We start from the raw sequence: 4,954 nt of genomic DNA on the forward strand, positions 1-4,954 counted from the left end.
AAAATAAAACACATAAAACTACTACTGACCCAAGATAAAAGATATTATAAAAATTGAGGTAAACCATACTTTAAGACTGTATGACCTTAGGAAAAGGGAGGGGAATATGGAATATTTTTTTTAGAACTCACAATAAAAGATGTTTTCTTTGAAATGACAGAATAAAACCACATTTTAAAAAAATAAGCTAAAATGAAAAGCACTGACAACAACAACAATAAAACAAACAAACTAAACACATTTTTGCTTGGTCTTCATGACCAAGAGTCTGAATTAATTGGCAATTAACATGGTTTTAAAGTTCATTGACTTTAATTTGAAGCCAGTTTTTGGAACCACTGCAGTAGATAAGTTTAGCACAAGCAGAAATTTCATTACACATGAAAGATGCTTAACATCATTATGTATTAGAGAAATGCAAATCAAAACTACAATGAGGTATCACCTCATACCAGTCAGAATGGCCATCAACAAAAAATCTACAAACAATAAATGCTGCAGAGGGTGTGGATAAAAGGAAACCCTCATGCATTGTTGGTGGGAATGTAAATTGGTACTATGGAGAACAGTATGGAGATTCCCTAAAAAACTAAAAATAAAACTACCATATGACCCAGCAATCCCACTACTGGGCATATACCCAGAGAAAACAATAATTCAAAAAGATACATGCACCCCAGTGTTCATTGCAGCACTATTTACAATAGCCAGGACATGGAAGCAACCTAAATGTCCATCAACAGAGGAATGGATAAAGAAGATGTGGTACTTATACACAATGGGATATTACTCAGCCATAAAATGGAATGAAATTGGGTCATTTGTAGAGACATTGATGGACCTAAAGTCTGTCATACAGAGTGAGATAAGTCAGAAAGAGAAAAACAAATACCATATATTAAGGTATATATGTGGAATCTGAAAAAATTGGTATAGATGATCTTATTTACAAAGCAGAAATAGAGACACAGACGTAGAGAACAAATGTATGTATACCAAGGGGGAAAGTGGTGGGATGGGATGGATTGGGAGAGATCGGCATTGACATATATACACTATTGATACTATGTATAAAATAGATAACTAATGAGAACCTACTGTGTAGCACAGGGAACTCTATTCAATGCTCTGTGTTGACCTAAATGAGAAAGAAATGCAAAAAAGAGTGGATATATGTATACATATAGCTGATTCACTTTGCTGTACACTATGAACTAACACAATATTGTAAAGCAACTATACTCCAATATAAAATGTATTTCTATAAAAACAACAATTAAAAATTAAAATTAAAAAAATGAAAAGATTTACCTATTATTCCATGTGCTTTCTGTATAAAAATCACCAGTTGGTTAGGCACTTGTGTGCAGAAAACAATTCTGATTAACTTAGAAAAGGAGGGCAAAGTTACTGGAAGAATTTGGTATGGCACAAATAAAGGAAAGCAGTGTAATCAGGTAATACAGAGGACAGGACACAAGGCATCTTCTGGGACCAAGGCAGCCGAACTGATCGGACTTTTCAGGCCACTATTATTGGGATAAATGAGCTCCAAACATTTTGTTATTCTCATCATGCTGCTCAAGATTCAAATTCCCAACAGGAAGCGTCTAATTGGCCTAGTGAGTCACATTCCTCTTAATTAGAAAAGGGTAGGGCTTCCCTGGTGGCGCAGTGGTTGAGAGTCCACTTGCCGATGCAGGGGTCACGGGTTCGTGCCCCGGTCCAGGAAGATCCCACATACCGCGGAGCGGCTGGGCCCGTGAGCCATGGCCACTGAGCCTGCGCGTCCGGAGCCTGTGCTCCGCAATGGGAGAGGCCACAGCAGTGAGAGGCCCGCGTACAGAAAAAAAAAAAAAAAGGGGTAGAATCAAGAGAGCATGAGAAACAAAGGTTAGTTTTCCAAAGGGAACTCACCATTTCATTGCCAATGAAGAGGAGATAGATGATGAACAGTCAAAACAATAGATATCAAGTCAAAATTCCATTTCCTTATATTCATCCCCATATTACTATGAGCAATACTGCTTTAAAAATATCCAATATTTAGAGGACGCGTCGTCGCCCCTGTGTGCCCAATTCTGTTCTGTTTGTTTCTCCTCAATGTTTCCGAGGTTCTCGGCTCTGCTCCCTCTTCGCCCCCTTTCCCGCCTCCCTTTGTGCTCCGGAGGCCCAGAGGTATCGGCGGCCGCCATCGTGCTACTCGCGTCTCTGCATGACACGGTCAAGACAAAAAATAATATCCAAAGATATTTTGGCACTAACATCGTGATCTATAGCAGGAAAGATGAGCAGTCTGTTCCAACCCTAGAGATTTCCAAGGAGACAGAGAGCCAACACAGTGTAAAGGAGAATACGTAAAAAGACGTAAAATATTCTTAAGGGAATGAAAGTTGAATTAAGCACAGTAAATGTACAAACAACAAAGCCACCCAACAGAAGCCAACTTAAAAGTTTGGAGGCTTCAACTGGCAGACTTAAGAAAGCTCCAGAAGATGCCCCCAAAAGAGAAGTGAGTCCCTGAGCCCGGAGTTGGTGGCTGCTGCATCCACGGTTGCAGACTCTCTCCCTTTTGACAAGCAGATGACCAAGTAAGAGCTGCTCAAGCAGCTCCAGCAGCACGAGGAAGCCTCGAGGGCACAGAAGGATGGAGAGGGATCTAAAATTAGTTTCACTAAGATCATATCAGATATGAAAGTTGCCAGATCTGCCAAAGCGAGAGTTAGCACAAGACCAGTGCGTCAGATTCAGTTTGATGAAGGGACTAATGATTTTGTTGGCCAAGAGAAGGCTGCTGATCTGAGAAAAAGTTTTAGGAAAAATATATTGAAGGGGAAGAGGCTTAATATTTTTGATCTTAAGACAGTTACTGAAGAGGCACCTGAAACAGGCAGCACCTTCTCTTTGGGATGTAGAATTTTCTAAGCAGTTAGCGGCAATCAATGAACAACCCTTTCAGAATGGTTTTGAAGAGATGATCCAGTTAACAAAAGAGGGGAAATTGTGGGAGTTCCCAACTAACAACGAAGCAGGTTTTGATGATGATGGTTCAGAATTTCATGAACATATATTTCTGGATAAATGCCTGGAGGATTTTACAAAACAAGGACCAATTCGCCACTTCATGGAGTTGATGACATGTGGCCTTTCCAAAAACCCATATCTGAGTGTTAAACAGAAGGTTGAACATGTAGAGTGGTTTAGAAATTATTTTAATGAAAAATAGGACATTCTAAAAGAAAGCGGCATACAGTTCAATTGAAGACCATGGAAATTTTTATTTCAAGCTGTTGGAGATTTGTATTATAATTAAAAATTTTACTAGAAAAAAATCCAATATTTAAAAGTTCAAGCTTAAATATCATCAGACAACAACTATATCCATTAACAAACTATTGCACAATTCCTTTAATGAAAAATCCACTGAATTGCATTACAAATATAATTCTATTAATAAATATAACTTCACAAATATGCTCTAATTGTCCATCAGTTCTGTAGAAAAGAATGTATAACTACTGTGCTTGGAACCTTCAGCATCTCTTTTATTTTCAATAGTAGTATGTTACCATTTAAAATACAATTCAGTGGAAATTTAAGTTGCCAGTCAGACTCTGCTCTTCTAGAAGAGTTGATAAAGCATAAAAGAAACTTATGCTTGCTAAGGAGAGGTCTACAGCTCTCTTCTCCCTAGTGCTTACTACTGGTGATAGAAGTTCTTTTGGAAACACATTATTTCAAAATTGTGTAGCTTGTTTCCTCTACACTTCCTTCAAAATACTTTTCTAGCTCTTCTAAGTATACTTTTTAATTTTTTTCTTTTTTTTTTACTTATAAGACACCTGAGAACATTTTGAAATAATTGGATTCAAAAGTTGACTGTATGGGTATTTCCCTGGTGGTCCAGGGGTTAAGACTCCATGTTTCCACTGCAGGAGTCGCAGGTTCTATCCCTGGTCTGGGAACTAAGATCCACATGCCCTGTGGTGTGGCCAAAGGAAAAAAAAGTTGACTATATGAAAATATCTATTCTCAGGGCAGCTTCTACAGTTTTCTATCTATAAATGCTATGGTTTTTCATTAGATGATTGTAGGATTTAAGTACATTTACAAGCAATATTTAATATAAAATATATTAGAAGGTTTAGAGTGATATTTATTAAGAGAAAAGTAGATTATAGTTGTCTCCCAGAAAGGCAAAGAGCTTGAATTAATCTTCGAAAAAAACATAGATCTCAGATCAAATGAGAAGTTTTCTTTTAGTAAATAAGGTTAAAATGGCTTTTCTAACAGCACAATGTTCATGTGATAGATGAATGTATCATTTACTAAAAAAAGACATTTAAAAAGGGCTTATCCCAAAAGATTTATTTCTTTGATCTGGCTAATCAAATGAAGAAAAGAAGGAGTTTGTATATGTAGACCGCAGCCAAGAAACTTCTCAAAGGGCTGACTCAAACATCTAGTTTGACCATCATCACAAACCTTCAAAGTAGAGATATAATAACATTTGATAAATGAGAAATGAAGGCTAAGAGGACCTCTACTTTTATACTAGTTAGTTTGGAATTATCTACCTACTGAGGATGATCAGAAATGCTTGATAAAATGTAAAAAATATCCTGAGAGCTTACAAGATTGTGAAACATTCTTAGAATAAGATCCAAGAGAAAATGGAAATTCAGAGAAATAAAACTGAGAAGCATTTTTTCTAGGGGATTTTTTTAACTGAGTAAAGGAAAGTAAATGCCTGAGAAGTGTATCAGAGGTATCAACAGCCTTGTAGGGCTTGGATGAAAAAATGTACATTGGGTTCTTAAAAGCTACATCCCCAAATTATGGTTTAATTGGAAATAGTTCAGACTTAGTGGCTGTAAAGCAATTTCAAATCATTTCAAAACCTGGAGTTGAATGAATTGATTTAGATTGCTGTTGTCTCCAAGCACCTTTCAAA

At 37.0% G+C, this 4,954-nt stretch overlaps 1 pseudogene across 1 annotated transcript; it reads left to right on the forward strand.

The window, feature by feature from the left end:
• Nucleotides 1-2,103: 2,103 nt before the first annotated feature.
• LOC307056833 (small ribosomal subunit protein mS31-like) lies at nucleotides 2,104-3,262 on the forward strand (annotated as a pseudogene). The gene has a single exon. The product of its transcript is annotated as a small ribosomal subunit protein mS31-like (transcript).
• The last annotated feature ends 1,692 nt before the right edge of the window (nucleotides 3,263-4,954 follow it).

This window comes from Hyperoodon ampullatus, assembly GCF_949752795.1.
Source record: "Hyperoodon ampullatus genome assembly, chromosome: 8".
Classification (NCBI taxonomy): Eukaryota; Metazoa; Chordata; class Mammalia; order Artiodactyla; family Ziphiidae; genus Hyperoodon; species Hyperoodon ampullatus.